Here is a 22500-nt window from a genome sequence, read left to right as displayed (position 1 = left end):
AATAGGTTCTGTCTATAACCTCAGGACAATAGGTTCTGTCTATAACCTCAGGACAATAGGTTCTGTCTGTAACCTCAGGACAATAGGTTCTGTCTGTAACCTCAGGACAATAGGTTATGTCTATAACCTCAGGACAATAGGTTCTGTCTATAACCTCAGGACAATAGGTTCTGTCTATAACCTCAGGACAATAGGTTCTGTCTGTAACCTCAGGACAATAGGTTCTGTCTGTAACCTCAGGACAATAGGTTCTGTCTGTAACCTCAGGACAATAGGTTCTGTCTATAACCTCAGGACAATAGGTTCTGTGTGTAACCTCAGGACAATAGGTTCTGTCTATAACCTCAGGACAAAAGGTTGTGTCTGTAACCTCAGGACAATAGGTTCTGTCTATAACCTCAGGACAATAGGGTCTGTCTATAACCTCAGAACAATAGGTTCTGTGTGTAACCTCAGGACAATAGGTTCTGTCTATAACCTCAGGACAAAAGGTTGTGTCTGTAACCTCAGGACAATAGGTTCTGTCTATAACCTCAGGACAATAGGTTCTGTCTGTAACCTCAGGACAATAGGTTCTGTCTATAACCTCAGGACAATAGGTTCTGTCTATAACCTCAGGACAATAGGTTCTGTCTGTAACCTCAGGACAATAGGTTCTGTCTGTAACCTCAGGACAATAGGTTCTGTCTATAACCTCAGGACATTAGGTTCTGTCTATAACCTCAGGACAATAGGTTCTGTCTATAACCTCAGGACAATAGGTTCTGTCTGTAACCACAGGACAATAGGTTCTGTCTGTAACCTCAGGTCAATAGGTTCTGTCTATAACCTCAGGACAATAGGTTCTGTCTGTAACCTCAGGACAATAGGTTCTGTCTGTAACCTCAGGTCAATAGGTTCTGTCTATAACCTCAGGACAATAGGTTCTGTCTGTAACCTAAGGACAATAGGTTCTCTGTAACCTCAGGACAATAGATTCAGTCTAAGGCTTTTTGTAGAAAACGATCCATTTTCAAACATTGGTATCATAATTGATACACTGTTGCGTTTATGTGTCAGGGTTGACGAGTCTCAAGGACACATTGAAGTAGACAAACCTCCTGTGGTCTAAACAGAAACCACCAGGTGTCATAATGTTTTCTGCATCTTATTATTTGTGACAAGGCCTGGGTGTTCTGACTACAACTTATAAAGGAACACTGGAACATGCATATTTCAGTGGCCATAGGTAGCTATTTGTTGTCTGTTTACAACTGTGTGTTTGAATTCTCTTTTCCTTTCATCCGTTCCAGAACTGTCACCCAAATCAACAGTCGGCGTTCAAAAATAGATAATGCAGAACTCCAGATCGGAATATTGTAGGTGATGGCTGATGTCTGCCTCCGTTTGATGTGGAGTGAATACACAAACACAACGAGGGGGAATCTAGCAGTGAAAAACTGTGTGTGTGTGTGTGTGTGTGTGTGTGTGTGTGTGTGTGTGTGTGTGTGTGTGTGTGTGTGTGTGTGTGTGTGTGTGTGTGTGTGTGTGTGTGTGTGTGTGTGTGTGTGTGTGTGTGTGTGTGTGTGTGTGTGTGTGTGTTAGTTACAGGATCTGATCATGACATTAGCCTTGTAGGGGGGAGATCATCTCTCCCATCCTAGAGAGAAAGAGAAATTGGATTGAAAAAAGTAGCGAGATAATACAAATTTAAAAGGGAAACAAGTAGAATCTGTGACCCTGAATTAGTTAGAGTGTGATCCTGAGTTAGTTTGAGTGTTATACTGAGTTAGTTTGAGTGCTATACTAAGTTAGTTAGAGTGTGACCCTGAGTTAGTTAGAGTGTGATCCTGAGTTAGTTAGAGTGTGATCCTGAGTTAGTTAGAGTCTGAACCGGAGTTAATTTAAGTGTTATCCTGAGTTAGTTTGAGTGTGATACTGGGTTAGTACGAGTGTGATCCTGAGTTAGTTTCAGTGTGGTACTGGGTTAGTTAGAGTCTGACCCTGAGATAGTTAGAGTGTGATCTGGAGTTAGTTCGAGTGTGATACTGAGTTAGTTTGAGTGTTATACTGAGTTAGTGTGAGTCTGACCCTGAGTTAGTTAGAGTGTGATCCTGAGTTAGTAAGAGTGTGATCCTGAGTTAATTTGAGTGTGATACTGGGTTAGTTAGAGTCTGACCCTGAGATAGTTAGTGTGTGATCCTGAGTTAGAGTGTCATCCTGAGTTAGTTTGAGTGTGATACTGAGTTAGTTTGAGTGTTATACTGAGTTAGTTTGAGTGTTTTACTGAGCTAGTTAGAGTGTGATTCTGAGACAGTTAGAGTGTGATCCTGAGTTAGTTGGAGTCTGATCTGGAGTTAGTTTGAGTGTGATACTGAGTTAGTTTGAGTGTGATACTGGGTTAGTTAGAGTCTGATACGGAGTTAGTTTGAGTGTGATACTGAGTTAGTTTAAGTCTGACCCTGAGTTAGTTAGCCTCTAACGCCTCACAAACTCGGATCCGGGAGCACCCCCAACACAAAAGCTGACTTGCATAGCCTAGCCTAAAGTTACAGGGATATCATAAAATAAAATGTTCATGAAATCACAAGTCCAAGACACCAAATGAAAGATACAGATCTTGTGATTCAAGTCATCATCTCTGATTTGTAAAATGTTTTACAGGGAAGACACAATATGTAAATCTATTAGCTAACCACGTTGCAAAAATCACAATTTTTCTTTGTCCACCACTTTTTCTCAACACCAGTAGCTATCACCAATTCGGCCAAATAAAGATATTGATAGCCACTAACCAAGAAAAAACCTCATCAGATGACAGTCTGATAACATATTTATTGTATAGGATAGGTTTTGTTAGAAAAATGTGCATATTTCAGGTATAAATCATAGTTTACAATTGCACCCACCATCACAACTCGACTAGAATAAATACAGAGAGCAACGTGTATTACCTAATTACTAATCATAAAACATTTCTTAAAAATACACAGCGTACACTAATTGAAAGACACAGATCCTCTGAATCCAGACAATATTTCAGATTTTCTAAGTGTCTTACAGCGAAAACACAATAAATCGTTATATTAGCATAGCACATGTGCAAACATTACCCCAGCATTGATTCACGGCAAAAAGAGCGATAGCATTATCACCACCAAAATGTATAATTTTTTTCACTAACCTTCTCAGAATTCTTCAGATGACACTCCTGTAATATCATATTACAACATACATATAGAGTTTGTTCGAAAATGCGGATATTTAGCCACCAAAATCGTGGTTAGACAATGAGAAAAGTAGCCAAGCTGGTCAGAAAATGTCGGGCGCCATATTGGACAGTGATCTAGTCTTATACATAAATACTCATAAACTTGACTAAAAAATACAGGGTGGACAGCGATTGATAGACAATTTAGTTCTTAATGCAATCGCTGAAATACATTTTTTAAATTATCCTTACTTTTCAATACAGGTTGCGCCAAAGCGAAGCTACACCAAAGAAAATGGCGGCATAAGCGTTTAACATTTTTTGACAGAAACACGATTTATCATCATAAATAGTTCTTACTATGAGCTGTTCTTCCATCAGAATCTTGGGCAATGAATCCTTTCTCCAGTCTAATCGTCTTTTGGTCGAAAGATGTCCTCTTGTCCCGTCGAAATGGCCACTAACGTTCACCATGCACTCGAAAAGTGCCCAGCTCCTCGAAGTGCATCACACAGAAATGCCATAAAATCGCCCTAAACGGATATAAATTGCTATAAAACGGTTCAAATTAACTACCTTATGATGTTTTTAACACCTATAACGAGTAAAAACATGACCGGATAAATATTACTGGCTAAACAACAGCTTGGAAGGAGGCAAGTCCGATGTCCATCGTGCGTCAGGCGCAGAGACGAAAAGGAAGCTACTTCCGGTCATTGGTGTTTATACAGGCCCTGATTGCGCAATCGACTCCATTCAAAGCGTCACCACGTACTGACATCTAGAGGAAGACGTAGGTAGTGTCTGTTTCTCCATAGCATTTACAGGGACATTAAAACTGACCTGGGAACAGGGGCCAAGATTTCTGAAATCTCACTCCCTGTCATGAAAAGTGCTGTAGAAGGAGTTCTGTTTCACTCAGAGACATAATTCCAATGGCTATAGAAACTAGAGAGTGTTTGCTATCCAATAATAATAATAATATGCATATTGTACGAGCAAGAATTGAGTACTAGGCAGTTTAATCTGGAGACCGATTTATGCTAAATCGAAACAGCACCCCCTATATTCGCAAGAAGTTAAAGTGTCATCCTGAGATAGTAATAGTGTGATCCTGAGTTAATTTGAGTGTGATACTGGGTTAGTTAGGGTCTGACCCTGAGATAGTTAGAGTGTGATCCTGAGTTAGAGTGTGATCCTGAGTTAGTTTGAGTGCTATCCTGAGTTAGTTTGAGTGTTATACTGAGTTAGTTTGAGTGTTATACGGAGTTAATTAGAATGTTATCCTGAGTTAGTTAGAGTGTGACCCTGAATTATTTAGAGTCTGATTCGGAGTTAATTTGAATGTGATACCTGGTTAGTACGAGTGTTAGCCTGAGTTAGTTCGAGTGTGATACTGGCCTGGTAAGAGTCTGACCCGGAGATAGTTAGAGTGTGATCCTGAGTTAGAGTGTGATCCTGAGTTAGAGTGTGATCTGGAGTTAGTTTGAGTGAGATCCTGAGTTTGAGTGTGATCCTGAGTTAGTTTGAGTGTGATACTGGGTTATTTAGAGTCTGATCCGGAGTTAGTTTGATTGTGATACTGAGTTAGTTTGAGTGTGATCCTGAATTAGTTAAAGTCTGTTCCGGAGTTAGTTAGAGCGTGATCCTGAGTTAATTTGAGTGTGATCTTGAGTTAGTTTGAACGTGATCCTGAGTTTGTTAGAGTTTGATTCTGAGTAAGTTAGAGTGTGATCCTGAGTTAGTTAGAGTGTGAATGTGTTGAAGGGGAATTTTTGCAAGCATTTTGCTGAATGACAACAGGGAAATATAAGATCATTTTGAATATGTAAACAATGTATTTTTGACCCTTGTGGAGACTGACAATATGTCCCCAGTTTGTCAAATTTCTGTTTGTTCACTGTTCTTGTGGGGACATCTGTTGCCGACAAGTATAGCTAAACATGTCCACACACACACACACACACACACACACACACACACACACACACACACACACACACACACACACACACACACACACACACACACACACACACACACACACACACACACACACACACACACACACACACACACGTACGCGAGCACACAAATACAAAAATACACACACACACACACATACACAAACACAAAAATATACACAATCACATGCATGCACACACACACACACACACACACACACACATACACACATCTCTCCTCACCAGGAAATTGGCCTTGGCATTTCCAAGAAATATTCCTTCTAATAAAATGAGTTGTGCAAATAAATAAACCAACCAGTGAAATATTTATGGCAGGGAGCTACTACAGTATAAGGAGACCTTCATCTGAACGAGAAGTCATCCACAGGGACTTCAGCCCTTCTCTGCAATCTTAATATATACTGTAGTATACTGTAATATATACAGTTCGGACAGAATATATGAAGACATTTCTTGAGACGTCATCTTTCATGAATATTCCATAGCCACAGCACAGTCCATACTTTGGTGCAGCTTACTACAGGGTTTCCAAACTAGGGTCTGCAGAAGTACTGCAGGGGTTCTGCGTCAGATCTGTAAATCTAATACACTTACATATAGAAATATATATGTATATATATTTTTTTGTAATGAATACTTCTAAGAGCAACATATTAAAATGTTTTGGCCAAGAGATTCATTGAATACGTTTAGAGGGTAATACAACATAATACAGTGCAATTCTATACAATACAGTACAGTACAATACGCTACAAAACACTACAACACACTACAGCACACTACAATTCTATACAATACAGTACAGTACAGTACAATACGCTACAAAACACTACAACACACTACAATTCTTTACAATACAGTACAGTACAGTACAATACACTACAAAACACGACAACACATTACAATTCTATACAATACAGTACAGTACAGTACAATACGCTACAAAACACTACAACACACTACAATTCTATACAATACACTACAACACACTACAATTCTATACAATACAGTGCAATACACTACAATTCTGTATAATAAAGTACAATACACTACAATTCAATACAATACACTGCAATTCTATACAATTCTATACAATACTATACATTACAATACAACACAACACAAAACAATACAATACAACACTACAATATTTGGTAAAAGTATTAATCTACACTGTATGTGGTTTGGGATCCACAGTGGTCCACCAATTATCACATTTTCAGTTCAATACTTGTATTCCCACAACATGTTGTTTTGATCATAAACGCACCGTAATTTCATCTTTAAAACTGCAACGTTTTCTCTCTGCCTACGGCAACATGTTTAGAATTGCATGAAATATGCTTGAAAACATTCTCACCGATGCCATTTGGGAAGTGGAATTTTTAAAAGTTATTTCCCAGGGCCCAAGACTTGGTTCGTCCAACCGTGCACTGCAAACGTCCAAGTAAATCTCCTTGTGTGCTATTTTTATCTCACTCGAGTTGTGTTCTGATTATGAGGGGGTCCCGGATGAATTTGCTATCACAAATGGTCCCTTGCCCCAATGCATTATGGGAACCCCTGGCTTAGTACAGCTGTTCAATGTACAGCCTCAATGCAAAAACAACAAAAACATTTTTTGTGATCAGACATGTTTACTGATTTCATGAACAAAATACTGTATATAACAACACAAGTCTGACTACACATTTAATAACAGGGTATTACATTTACCATAAACCAGCATACAAGCAAAGGAAATGGAGAGAGAGAGAGAGAGAGAGAGACAGAAAGAGAGAAAGATAGGGATACAGAAAGAGAGAGAGAGAGAGGCAGATTAGCATAAACCAGCATACAATCAAATGAAATGGAGAGAAAAAGAGAGAGAGAGAGAGACAGACAGAAAGAGAGAGAGTTAGAAAGATATATATATAGAGAGAGAGACAGACAAAGAGAAATAGAAAGAGAGAGAGAGAGAGGGTGAGAGAGAGACAGAGAGAGAAAAAGAGAGAGAGAGAGAGAGAGAGAGAGAGAGAGAGAAAAAGAGATACATTTTCCTTTGTATATGACTGGATGTTTTCAGTGGAGATTGAAGCAGAGGAGTCCACTGAAAATACCATTACAACCAAATCACCCAAATGAAAATTGCCTGCTCCACATACATCAAATTTGCCAGTGTTCCCTGTCTCTCTGTCTCCCTCCCTCCCGCCTCCCTTCCTCCCATTCTCTCTCCCTCCCAGTCTCCCTCCCTGTCTCCCTCCCTCCTCCCTTCCTCCCAATCTCTCTCCCTCCCAGTCTCCCTCCCTCCCTGTCTCCCTCTCTCTCCACACTTCCTCCCTCCCGCCTCCCTTCCTCCCTCCCTGGCGCCCTCACCTGTCCCCTTCAATCCCTGTCTCAATGTCTCCCTGTCTAGCTCCACACTTCCTCCCTCACTCCCTCCTCACTTCCTCCCTGCCTCCTTCTCTCCCTGTCTCCCTCCCTCCCTGTCTCCCTCCCTGTCTCCCTGTCTCCTTCCACCTTGTCTCCCTCCCTGTCTCCCTCCATCCCTGTCTCCTTCCCTGTCTTCCTCCCTGTCTCCCTCCATCCCTGTCTCCATTCCTCCCTGTATCCCTCACTGTCTCCCTCCCTCCCTGTCTCCATTCCTCCCTCTCCCTCCCTGCATCACCTCCTCACACACATCTCATATATTGTGTGAGTGTCTTAACCTACACACCTCAGTCTGTATCCATTCCAGAATGCTCTCCTACTTTGTCATGCATTATAATATAGCTACTGCTGTGATATCTCTTAATGTGTGGCGTATTCTGTTGATTGGTGTGTGTGGATGTGTGTCACGCCCTGACTGTAGATTGCTTTGTATGTTTCTATTTTTTGTTTGGTCAGGGTGTGATGTGGGTGGGCATTATATGCTTGTATGTCTAGGTTTTTGTATTTCTATGTTTTGGCCTGGTATGGTTCCCAATCAGAGGCAGCTGTCTATAGTTGTCTCTGATTGAGAACCATACTTAGGTAGCCTGTTTTCCCACTGTTAGTTGTGGGTGGTTATTTTCTGTTTAGTGTTTGTATCACCTGCCAGAACTGTTTAGGTTATTCCTTTTGTTATTTTGTATTTAGTGTTCAGTTTCGAATAAATAATATGAACACGTATTGCGCTGCACCTTGGTCCTCACCTTCTTCTTCTGAATGCCGTGACAATGTGTGTGTTTGTATGCGCATGTGTGAGAGAAAGAGAGGGTAAGAGAAAGAAGAGACAGAGCAACGAGAGAAAGAGAGGTCATAAAATAACACCAGCACAATTTGCCAGCTCATTTCAGGACGATATGACTCCAGAGAGAAAGAGTCATAGTTGATCCACTGCCTCTGAATTTTTCTTAAATTCATGACCACTATAATAACAGTATAATATTTTATTATTATTAAATTTCGGGATAAAAATGGTCTCTGGATCTGAAAAGTACTGTTTGTGTCTTTCTGTGTCTGTGTGTTAGATGTGGGTATTACATTTTACATATAGCTCATTAACTATATGTCTATAAACATACATGTTTGTATGTATGTATGTATGTATGTACGTATGTCTGTGTGTATGTGTGTATGTGTGTATGTGTGTATGTGTGTATGTGTATATGTGTGTATGTGTGTGTGTGTGTGTGTGTGTGTGTGTGTGTGTGTGTGTGTGTGTGTGTGTGTGTGTGTGTGTGTGTGTGTGTGTGTGTATGTGTGTGTATGTGTGTGTATGTGTATGTGTATGTGTATGTGTATGTGTATGTGTATGTGTATGTGTGTGTGTGTGTGTGTGTGTGTGTGTGTGTGTGTGTGTGTGTGTGTGTGTGTGTGCCCTTTTATTCCCTGTACGTGTCTCTGCATGTATTTTTATCCAAATGTCATGTTAAACCTTAAATGAAACACCTCTAATTATCTCTCTGTCTTACTTTGTCTCTCAGCCTCATCACCACCAGATCCTGCTGGGCCCCATGTCATATCCTGCTGGGCTCCATGAACACAACCAGGAAATAAGAAGCAAGCATCCTAGAGATGAAGACACTCTCGTCTCCACGGTGACAGATGCCCTTACAGTGAAAACCAGATCTCTGCATTAGATTCCAGAAGAGATGGGGCGAAAGAGAAATAGAACGAAAGAGAAAGAAAGAGAGAGAAAGACAAAGAAAGAGAGAGAGAAAAACAAAGAAAGAGAGAGAGAGAGAGAGAGAAAGAAGGAGAGAAAGAGAAAGAGAGAGAGAAATAGAGAGACAAAAAATTAAAGAGAAAGAAAGAGAGAGAAAGAGTGAGAGACAGAGAAAGAGAGAGAACGAGAGAGAGAAAGAAAGAAAAAAATCTCCATCTGTGACTTGAGTGCAGTTGTGACAAAATGGTTCTCTGAAAATCTCTCAATAAAACCTGAAAGAGCTACTTGAACTACACTCCTTAATATCACAACACTCCGTCATGGCTGAATATGGAAGCAGAACTTGAATGAGTCACTTACAAATATTGAATTGCAATTATAATATATAGAAATATATATATATTACTTTCACCAGAATATAATTGAAGCAGTAAAATTTGATTTAAAAAACAGATAAACGTTCATGGAACAACACAGATGGTGAAGAGACACACACACGCATATTCATACACACACGCATATTCACACACACACATGCATATTCATACACACACACACATATTCATACACACACACGCATATTCACACACACACATGCATATTCATACACACACACACACATATTCATACACACACACGCATATCCATACGCACACTCATATTCATACACACACACACATATTCATACACACACACGCATATTCACACACACACACGCATATTCATACACACACACACGCATATTCACACACACACACGCATATTCATACACACACACGCATATTCATACACACGCACACATATTCATATACAGTAATCCCTCGTTTATCGCGGGGGTTACGTTCCGAAAATGACCCGCGATAAGTGAAATCCGCGAAATAGAAAACTTTTTTTTTTTTTTTTACAATTAGCAACTATTACATGTATACAAATACAGTGACTCACGTGTAGGCCGTTTCACTGCTCTTCAGAGCGTTTCGTCGACATTATGGGTTTAGGAGATTTTCGAAATTACAAGATAATTTGGCCAACTTAATGTAAATTTGCCAAGCTGTTTTATGTACGTACACATAACTGCACGAGACGACAAAATGATTGCACAATTCGTAGCATGTTTTGATACAAGAAGCGGGAGTGAGTTTTTAGCGAATCAGAATGCAGAGCACAATGCACCAAAAAAAAATAAAAAATGCATTATGAAAATCCGCGAAATAGCGAATCCGCGATAAGTGAACCGCGAAGTGGCGAGGGATCACTGTACACACACACATATTCACACACACGCACATATATTCACACACACGCACGTATATTCACACCCACGCTAGCACACACACACTCTACACACACGTAATGTTGTGCTGTGGCTATGTAGTGGTTATGTGATATACTGTTTTAGTTATGTGTTGGTTTGTTTATTTTGTGATGTGCCTTAATATGTCTGGACTCCAGACATACTGTATGGGCCTTGGCAGCAGCTAATGGTGTCCATAATAAATACAAATACAAATGTGTATTGACATTTTCTGCATATGTCTACGGAATATAAATATCTAGCACGAAACAACTACTTGATAACATCGTAAATATGTGCTATTCAATAAAAGCTCCTCAGATTATACATCTAATTTGGATCATATATTTCTATGAGATCTATATGTAGCATGCACACCGTTTAAATGTAATGGCTGCATGACAAGTCCCTATAGTCATACATAGCCTGCATATTTCACCTTGTTCTGTTATGGAACCATAGCTAGAGAACCAACAGCCTGGCTAGCTTCTTACACAGTGCTATTCGCATCTACCAGCCACTTAGACCTTGTATCCTGACAATAACCCTAACGATCCTAACTCCTAAAGATCAATTAAACGTCTTAACGATCAATTAATAGCCCTCCTAGGATGGTGTAGTTGGCTGTTCATTAATGAAGGTAATCAATTGAGTGATTCTGCTGTTTCTTGAGCTGTAACCTTGAGGTCTGAATTTGGACTTTTTCCTAATTTTCTTAATTTACATTTTGATTTAAAAAAATTAACATTAATCAGCACACAATACAACATAACGACAAAGTGAAAACAGTTTTTTAGAAATGTTTTCACATTTAATAAAAATAAATTACTTATTTACTTAGGTATTCAGACCTTTTGCTATGAGACTCAAAATTAAGCTCAGGTGCATCTTGTTTCCATTGATCATCCTTTAGATGTTTCTACAACTTGATTGGAGTCCACCTGTGGTAAATTCAATTGATTGAACATGATTTATAAAGACACACACCTGTCTATATAAGGTTCCACAGTTGACAGTGCATGTCAGAGCAAAAACCAAGCCATGAGGTCGAAAGAATTGTCGGTAGAGGATTGTGTCGAGGCAGATCTCTGGGGAAGGGTTCCCAAAAAAATCTGCAGCATTGAAGGTCCCCAACGACACAGTGGCCTCCATCATACCTAAATGGAAGAAGTTTGGAACCACCAAGACACTTCCAAGAGCTGGCCGTCCTGGCAATCTGAGAAGGGAGAAGGGCCTTGGTCAGGGAGGTGACCAAGAACCCGATGACCATGCTGAGAGAGCTCAGTGTTCCTCTATGGAGAAGAGATAACTTTCCAGAAGGACAAACATCTCTGCAATACCAGCCACTAGCCACCAGCCACCAGCCACCAGCCCAGCCACTAGCCACCAGCTACCAGTCCAGCCACCAGCCCAGCCACCAGCCCAGCTACCAGCCTAGCCACCAGCCCAGCTACCAGCTACCATCCCAGCCACCATCCCAGCCACCAGACACCAGCCACTAGCCACCAGACTAGCCACCAGCCACCAGCCCAGCCACCAGCCACCAGCTACAAGCCCAGCCACCAGCCCAGCCACCAGCCCAGCCACCAGCTCAGCCACCAGCTCAGCCACCAGCCCAGCTACCAGCTACCAGCCTAGCCACCAGCCCAACCACCAGCCCAGCTACCAGCCCAGCTACCAGCCACCAGCCTAGCCACCAGCCTTGCCACCAGCCACCAGCCTAACCACCAGCCACCAGCCACTAGCCACTAGCCACCAGCCACTAGCCACTAGCCACTAGCCACCATCCCAGCCACTAGCCACCAGCCACCAGCCCAGCCAAAAACAATATCATTATTACAGAAACAATCTCATTGTTTTATGATGGAATAAACCACCTGTTTCTTATCAAAAGATATTACTATACTGTTATTATTATTATTAGGTTTGATATATGTACTACTGATAGAGAAAGATATAGATGTAACACTTAAGGCCAGACAATAGATTTATAGATTGTGTTGAAATAAGATCTCACTGTCTGATACGGTCTGACTTCAGCGTTCAACGTTTGTCCAGGCTGGGGATAAACGTTGAGTTTTAACGGTTAAGTTTAGGCATTCATTCTAATTTGTTAAGTTAATTAAGGGTTAAGGTTTGATACAGGGTTAAATGTAGTGTTACTATTATATGCCTGAAACGCATATATTAGTAACAAAAACAACACAAGAAAACATTCCCAAATGATATACTCTTAAATAAATTGTTATTATATTATGTTTTAAAAGTTAGGTTTAAAGTTTTCTCCAATTGTACATTTAAATTATTTAGCAGACACTCTTATCCAGAGCAACTTACATAAGCAATTAGGGTTAAGTACCTTGCTCAACGGCACAACAACATATTTTTCACCTTGTTGGGTCAGGGATTTGAACCAGCAACCTTTTGATAACAGGCCCAACAGTCTAACCTTTAGTCTACCTGCCGCCATCAGCTCTACCTTCGGAAAAATCTCACAATGCCCCGCAGTGTTACACGATGAATACATATATATATTTTTTAAGTCGGATACATTTGTGAGAGTGAGGCGGCGAATTGGGAGTCTATTGGTCAAGCTGAGGGGCATGTTTCAACCCTGAGAACTATCAACAATGGAAGGAGGACATCAGCAAGAAGTTGATTCTTCAAAGTGGATGCTGTTCCAACCATCAACGGCTTCTAAAGCATGTCAAACAGCCAAGAGCACCAGGAGAGACAAAGCATCGGGCTTCAGTGAGCATGGAAGTCAACCGGGTAAGTGAAATAGCTTGCATGCTATCTCGATGCTAACGTTAGCTAGCTATAGTGCGTTTAGCTCATGTTTTCCACCTAAAGAACACTGATAAAACTAAACAAATGTGAACATGTCTGCCAGCTGTTGGTAGCTAACTGCTAATGCAGTCATACTAAAGATAGTACAAGCCGATGGGAAAGAGTAGTTTCGGCTGCGACGGAGGTCACCGTTACCATATAGAGCAAGTTTTTAACAGTTTTACGGTGTTTGTTGACGCTGCACGTTGGAGTAATTTGGCCATTCGGTGGCTCCAGGGGAGATTTCTATACAACCAGGTTAACCTGAAACGCGACACCTCGGCCTTGGATTCCAACACGGATCTGATGGCATTTTGGAGAAGCCCCAAAGCCATGATTTCTTTGGCGGGTTGGATTATGGAAAGTGAAAGTTTATTTTGGGATCTTAGGATCATTGTTGTCACAGTTGCTTCCAGTTGAAAAGGCAGCTGCTAACGCTAGCTTGATATAGCCAGCTATCTTCTTCCTCAGTTTCTAAATGAATTGAGGTCATTTTTTTCTAGCTTCCAAACTAAGAGAGCTACATTTTGTTCATGTACCGCCATCTGTTGATAACATAGCTACGTTTGTCACTGGTATGGGCTAGTATATATCCTAAACCCAGCCAGTTGGACGGCAAGTTGAAAACTATCTCTTTCATCTGCTGACGGCGGCTTACTAATGTTTTTCCAACGTACGAGTCATAGAAATGATGATCTTGTGTTCGGGGCTTTCCAGCAGTCTCCATGGTTTTTATATACAGGCAGCATAAACTGTACAACCGTAAACTAACAAATACTTGCTTGAGTTAGAACCCATGTATTTGAGTTAAAACTGCATTGGATCTGGTGTGACCTGGCTTTGTGTTGAGAGTTAAATCAATAGACCTTACAGAGTGAAACAGGACACACTCTCTCTCTCTCACACACACACACACACACACACACACACACACACACACACACACACACACACACACACACACACACACACACACACACACACACACACACACACACACACACACACACACACACACACACACACACACACACACACACACACACACACACACACACACACACACACACACACACACACACACACACGAGGGGAGGAAACAAATAAGATTGGGCACACAGGGGCTGAGACTTCCATGTCACACTGTGTGTGTGTGTGTGTGTGTGTGTGTGTGTGTGTGTGTGTGTGTGTGTGTGTGTGTGTGTGTGTGTGTGTGTGTGTGTGTGTGTGTGTGTGTGTACGTGTGTGTGTGTGTGGGAGATATTGGAGGAGAGAAGAGTAGAAAGTTCCTCCCTGTGTTTCAGTAGAACCTTTATCTTCCTATCATTGGCCTGTAATCTCCATGAGGTTATTAAGCAGACAGCCATCCCTACAACAACACCATATCCCCACATCCCAGAGGTGAGTGTGTGTCAGGGCCTTTGGAGTGGCTAGTGGAGAGGGGGAGGAAGACCCAGGGGTGTTAGCTAAAGCTACCCTGAAGAGATGCTCTGAGGCTGGGCTTTGGTGACAGGTTGGACTTGGTGATGTGCCAAAGCACTGATCCTGTCTCAGTCACACCTAAGGCTCCAGTGCGAGTCAGGCTCTGTTCACCTGGAGTAGTCTTAGCATATTTATCAGTCAGATCACACACATCAGATACCTACCTACGCCTTGTCAGATTGTGTGTGTGTGTGTGTGGCAGGGCCTTCACACAGATCAGATTCCTCTGGTTTTTATCAGATTTTTTTATTTGGTATTTAGGGCAGCAAAGGCTGCTGGAGATGTCCGGCTATGGAGCTATGATGGAGTCAGTGACAGACACACATACAGATGAAAACACACTGGGACACAAAGCCTCTTTCTCTGTCTATGAGGAATCCTACCTGAGACCTGAAGACTTGCATTAGCACCCCAAAATAATGCTTAGGCTTAACTTCCACACTATTGTAGCGAACAGACAGAAAAGGTCAGAATATGACATTGACAACATTATAATACTGCAAAAAAATATGTGTTTATAAATATACGCATATTACTGGCCTTATTTCCTGACAAAATGTGTAAATAAAAAATATGACATGACATTATTTGCTCTTATATCCGACATGTTGTAACTCTTCTGAGTTTATGTTGACTTGGTCAGGATATCTTCTTCCTCTTCACAGAATTGTGACTTTTTGATTCAGAGGATATAGAGCAATATCGCAGAGCCAGCAAGATAAACAAACCCACACACACTCTCTTCTCGCTCAAGCAATTCTAGCCCTCATCAAAATCCCTTTCGAAAAATCACTGCACCTCGGAAAAGTCATTCTAGCAGCCGAGCCATTCAGGATTCATATTTTTATTTACTGTCTGCCTTGCTCTCCATCACACACACACACACACAGACACATATCTACTGAGAGAGAGATGGAGAGAGAGAAAGAGAGAGATAGAGAGACGGAGAAATAGAGAGAGAGACGATAGAGGTGTGTTTCTACATAGGGATTATAGGTGGAGAAAACTCTTCATGCATGTCATCCTAAAGGAACCAGCATCAATGAGGCTCACTAAGAGGTATGTTGATGAACACCTCACCATGCAATCAAGAATGGAAGGCACATCTAGTAAACCTTTGTTGAAGTTTAATTTAATTTTAGAATCAATTCATATGAAAGTTTTTAAGCTGAATATTCAAGAAGTAAATTTTTTTTTTTCTGTTTACAAGGACCAGCTCAGATTCATATTTCTCTGTAGTCCAGGACCAGCTCAGATTCATGTTTCTCTGTAGTCCAGGACCATCTCATGTTAATTAAGAACATCTTGTGTGATGAGTAACCTTTTACACCTGAGTTACAACAAGCAGCCACATGCAGCCCCATGCATCCCCATGCAACCCCATGCAGCCACAGTCTCAGTGTAGCTTGGCAATCGTGAAGCTGACAGCTGTTGGGGGCAGTTATGAATTACTGTTGACCCCCCTTCCCCCAACCCATTTCCCCCTAACACTCACCAGAAAAACAACCATACTCTAAGTCATCAGCATGTGACTGATATGAGAGAAGGAGCGAATGAGAGAGAATGAGAGAGAGAGAGAGAGAGAGATGGGGAGGGAGAGAGAGTGAGAGAATGAGAGAAAGAGGGAGAGAGAATGAGAGAAAGAGGGAAAGAGAATGAGAGAGGGAGGGAGAGGGTGAGAATGAGAGAGAGGGATAGATGATGGGAGGGAGAGAGAATGAGAGAATGAGAGAGAGAGAGAGAGAGAGAGAGAGAGAGAGGGAGAGAGAATGAGAGCAGGAAAGAGAGAGAGAGAGAGAGAGAGAGAGAGAGAGAGAGAGAGAGAGAGAGAGAGAGAGAGACTGCATATATATATAATATGACATTTGTAATGTCTTTATTGTTTTGAAACTTCTGTATGTGTAATGTTTACTGTTCATTTTTTATTGTTTATTTGACTTTTGTATATTATCTACCTCACTTGCTTTGGCAATGTTAACACATGTTTCCCATGCCAATAAAGCCCCTTGAATTGAATTGAATTGAATTGAGAGAGAGAGAGAGAGAGAGAGAGAGAGAGAGAGAGAGATGGAGGAGGCAGAGAGACAGATAGACATGTTGCCACAAGAAAAGGACAACCAGTGAAGAACAAATCACATTGTAAATAAATTGTAAATAAAATGTTCAATTTTTTACTTGAACTATTTGCACATAATTTGACTTTGGAAATGTTTTAATTCTTTTTGATCTTTTGTGAGTGTAATGCTTACTGTGAATGTTTTACTGTTTATTTCACTTTTGTTTATTTTCTATTTCACCTGCTTTGGCAATGTAAACATATGTTTAGCATTGCCTATAAAGCCCTTACATTTTATTTAATTTGAGAGAAAGAGAGAGGTAGAGGTAGAGAGGTAGAAAGGTCGAGAGATAGAGAGAGAGAGAGGTGTTGCATGGAGGGCTATTATTGGTTTCTATCCCTGACAAACAGAGAAAAAGAGAAAAACAGATGAACAGAGAAGAAGAGAAAACAAGATGAACAGAGAAAAGAGAAAACAAGATGAACAGAGAAAAGAGAAAACAAGATGAACAGAGAAGAAGAGAAAACAAGATGAACAGAGAAAAGAGAAAACAAGATGAACAGAGAAGAAGAGAAAACAAGATGAACAGAGAAAAGAGAAAACAAGATGAACAGAGAAAAGAGAAAACAAGATGAACAGAGAAAAGAGAAAACAAGATGAACAGAGAAAAAAGAAAACAAGATGAACAGAGAAAAGAGAAAACAAGATGAACAGAGAAGAAGAGAAAACAAGATGAACAGAGAAAAGAGAAAACAAGATGAACAGAGAAAAGAGAAAACAAGATGAACAGAGAAAAGAGAAAACAAGATGAACAGAGAAAAGGAGAAAACAAGATGAACAGAGAAAAGAGAAAACAAGATGAACAGAGAAAAGAGAAAACAAGATGAACAGAGAAGAAGAGAAAACAAGATGAACAGAGAAAACAAGATGAACAGAGAAAAGAGAAAACAAGATGAACAGAGAAAAGAGAAAACAAGATGAACAGAGAAAAGAGAAAACAAGATGAACAGAGAAAAGAGAAAACAAGATGAACAGAGAAAAGAGAAAACAAGATGAACAGAGAAAAAAGAAAACAAGATGAACAGAGAAGAAGAGAAAACAAGATGAACAGAGAAAAGAGAAAACAAGATGAACAGAGAAAAGAGAAAACAAGATGAACAGAGAAAAGAGAAAACAAGATGAACAGAGAAAAAGAGAAAAGGAACAACTACGACAGGAGCAGTACAAATCTCCCAGAGAGCACTGGTGCGATACACACAGCAGACAGTCTGTTACTCAGCAGCACAGATAATAACTATGTTTTATAATGTGTGTGTGTGTGTGTGTGTGTGTGTGTCTTTGTGTATGTGTGCGCATTGAGCATCTATTTGTGTGTGACGGGGACGGGGGACGGGGGACGGGGGACGGGGGACGGGGGGCAAGAGGCTGTTACCCTAGCACAGATAATAACCATGTTTTATAATGTTGTGTATTTATTCAGGCCAATTCCCCTAGGGGGAGATGGAATAATAATGCTAGCCATTTCATTCTCCTACCGGGCAGCCATTTTATAGTCCTCATTCTCAGCATGGACATCATCACTCCCTGACCTTCGCGTAATGGACGCCACAGCTAAGACCCACTGACACTGCACTGTCTGAAATGGGAAATGAGTGTCTGGAAATGAGCCAACGGTCCAATATAGATATGGGGAAGTATGTTTGTGAATAATCTTCTTTGCAATTCCATATGTTGTCATTTATGATGATTGTCCGTATTAGGGGAAATGTACACATTATGGGGAAATGGTGGCATATAACTAGGAAATTAAATCTGCCTCTCTCAAACAAACTTAGTCCCTTAAAGAGATGTGGTAAACCATTGATATGTGATTATAGAGGTGGTGTGGTCGGAATCCTACTAGGCAATCATAGTTGTGATGATTGTCCAATCATTGATAAAGTCTGAGCTTCAATGTTTCAAGGATCTATAATTTTAACCCTTTAAAGATTACCTTCTAAGGAAATAAGTTCTAAGAATGTTAATGCTACAGCTCTTTGTGGATAGATCCTGAAGTCCTCTGATAATTTCGAGAATGTCATAATTCTAAGTCGTCCATGCCCACTGGTACTGTTGTCCAATAAACCTGTACAAAGTAGAACCATCCTACTGGCTAGTCAATCACAAACAAAGAGTATCAAACAAAAGGTTAGGAAGCCCAGATGTCTGATCTCTAACCAAAAATGAACAATGAAAGGTTGGGAAGCCCAGATGTCTGATCTCTAACCAAAAATGAACAATGAAAGGTTGGGACGCCGAGATGTCTGATCTCTAACCAAAATTGAGCAATGAAAGGTTGGGAAGCCCAGATGTCTGATCTCTAACCAAAAATGAACAATGAAAGGTTGGGAAGCCCAGATGTCTGATCTCTAAACAAAAATGAACAATGAAAGGTTGGGAAGCACAGATGTTTGATCTCTAACCAAAAATGAACAATGAAAGGTTGGGAAGCACAGATGTCTGATCTCTAAACAAAAATTTTAAATTAAAGTTTGGGAAGCCCAGATGTCTGATCTCTAAACAAATATGAACAATGAAAGTTTGGGAAGCACATTTTCCTGATCTCAGTCTTCCAGCTTAGCCTTTTTCTTATCGCCATCTGTTGTGAAGTCCAAATGCTACTCACTCTGACTCTGTGTCTTGCTATCCCTTACCTGCTCAATAATTCAACAATTGGATCTCTCGCTGGCCTTTCAAACCTTTGAAAACATACTCTATATCACACAAACATGCCTCGCTTGATGTCTTACCACTGTTATGTCCCAATGGGCACATACTGGTTGAGTCAGTGTTGTTTACACGTCATTTCAATGAAATTACGTTGAACCAACGTGGAATAGATGTTGATTTGGAATAGACGGAGTGGGGTGTTTGTTCCTGCCCTGATACTGCTCTGTCCCATAAGGTTGGAGAAAGAAGGGAAGACTACTTCAATCATTATTGATTTCTGCTTTGGAGTGTATAACTGAACGAAGGTGAGAACAACTGTTTCTGTATCAGGTTTGAACGTGGTGATTTGTAAAATTGACTTTTTTCTCATTTATCAATAAACACTTTACATTCACTTTTTTTTCTAAGCTGCTTGATCAATAACCACAGTATGCGTTCAAATCTCAATGTAAGACAGCGAACTGAGAGATCTAAGGTAGTGGATATGGGGTCAAGTGACAGACAGAGAGACAGAGACACAGGCAGAGACTACACCGGCTCCGACGCTCGTCAGATGTGGCAAGGCCTGAAAACTATTACAGACTACAAAGGGAAGCACAGCCGAGAAGTGCCCAGTGAAACGAGCCTACCAGACGAGCTAAATAACTTCTATACTCACTTTGAGGCAAGTAACACTGAAACATGCATGAGAGCATCAGCTGTTCCGGACGACTTTGTGATCACACTCTCCGCAGCCGATGTGAGTAAAACCTTTAAACAGGTCGACATTCACAAGGCCGCAGGGCCAGACGGATTACCAGGACGTGTACTCCGAGCATGAGCTGACCAACTGGCAAGTGTCTTCACTGACATTTTCAACCTCTCCCTGTCTGAGTTTGTAATACCAACACGTTTCAAGCAGACCACCATAGTCCCTGTGCCCAAGAACACTAATGTAACCTGCCTAAATGACTACCGACCCATAGCACTCGCTTCTGTAGCCATGAAATGCTTTGAAGGGCTTGTCATGGCTCACATCAACACCATTATCCCAGAAACCCTAGACCCACTCCAATTTGCAAACTGCCATAACAGATTCACAGATGATGAAATCTCAATCGCACTCCACACTGCCCACTCTACACCCGGACAAAAGGAACACCTATGTGAGAATGCTATTCATTGACTACAGCTCAGCGTTCAACACCATAGTACCCTCAAAGATCATCACTAAGCTAAGGACCCTGGGACTAAACAACTCCCCCTGCAACTGGATCCTGGACTTCCTGATGGGCCGCCCAAAGGTGGTAAGGGTAGGAAACAACACATCCGACACGCTGATCCTCAACACAGGGGCCCCTCAGGGGTGCGTGCTCAGCCCCCTCCTGTAGTCCCTGTTCACTCATGACTGCACGGCCGGGCACGACTCCAACACCATCATTAAGTTTGCTGACGGCACAACAGTGGTAGGCCTGATCACCGACAACGACGAGACAGCCTATAGGGAGGAGATCAGAGACCTGGCTGTGTGGTGCAAGGACAACAACCTCTCCCTCAACATGATCAAGACAAAGGAGATGACTGTGGACTACAGGAAAAGGAGGACCGAGCACACCCCCATTCTCATCGACTGGGCTGTAGTGGAGCAGGTTGAGAGCTTCAGGTTCCTTGGCGTCCAGATAACCAACAAGCTAACATGGTCCAAGCACACCAATACAGTCGTGAAGAGAAAACCTATTCCCCCTCAGGAGACTGAAAAGATTTGTCATGGGTCCTCAGATCCTCAAAAGGTTTTACAGCTGCACCATCGAGAGCATCCTGACGGGTTGCATCACTGCCTGGTATGGCAACTGCTCGGCATCCAAATGCAAGGCACTACAGAGGGTAGGGCGTATTGCCCAGTACATCACCGGGGCAAATCTTCCTGCCATCCAGGACCTCTATACCAGGCGGTGTCAAAGGAAAGCCCTAAAAATTGTCAAAGACTCCAGCCACCCTTGTCATAGACTGTTCTCTCTGCTACCGCATGGCAAGCGGTACCGGATCTCCACGTCTAGGTCCAAGAGGCTCCTAAATAGCATCTACCCCCAAGCCATAGGACTCCTGAACAGCTAATCAAATTGGCTACCCAAACTATTTGCATTGCCCCCCTTGTAAGTAAAGCATTTCACTGTTATATTCGGCACGTGACAAATAACATTTTATGTGATTGATTTTAGACAGAGAGACAGGCAGAGCTTGATTTTAGACAGAGAGACAGGCAGAGCTTGATTTTAGACAGAGAGACAGGCAGAGCAACAGAGAGACAGACATGCAGAGAGACAGAGAGAGCGAGGCAGAGAGGCAGAGCCCTCACAGAGCATTGAAGCTTAGACATGTTGTACACACCTACACAACGTGACACATACAGTGCATTCGGAAAGTTGTCAGACCCCTTGACTTTTTCCACATTTTCCACATCCTTATTCTAAAATGTATTACATTGTTTTCCCCCCATCATCAGTCTACACACAATACCAAAGCAAAAACATGTTTTTAGATTTTACTTTACATTTACATATATAAAAAACTTGAAATATCACATTTACATACGTATTCAGACCTTTTCCTCAGTACTTTGTTGAGGCACCTTTACAGCCTTGAGTCTTCTTGGGTCTGACGCTACAAGCTAGTCACACCTGTATTCGGGGAGTTACTCTCATTCTTCTCTGCAGATCCTCTCAAGCTCTATCAGGTTGTATGGGGAGAGTTGCTGCACAGCTATTTTCAGGTATCTCCAGAGATGTTCAATCGGGTTCAAGTACAGGCTCTGGCTGGGCCACTCAAGGACATTCAGAGACTTGTCCCAAAGCCACCCCTGCTTTGTC

Source organism: Salvelinus fontinalis, chromosome 7 (assembly GCF_029448725.1).
Source record: "Salvelinus fontinalis isolate EN_2023a chromosome 7, ASM2944872v1, whole genome shotgun sequence".
NCBI lineage: Eukaryota > Metazoa > Chordata > Actinopteri > Salmoniformes > Salmonidae > Salvelinus > Salvelinus fontinalis.
The sequence above is the reverse complement of the archived record's forward strand: the minus strand, read 5'-3'. Positions refer to the sequence as shown.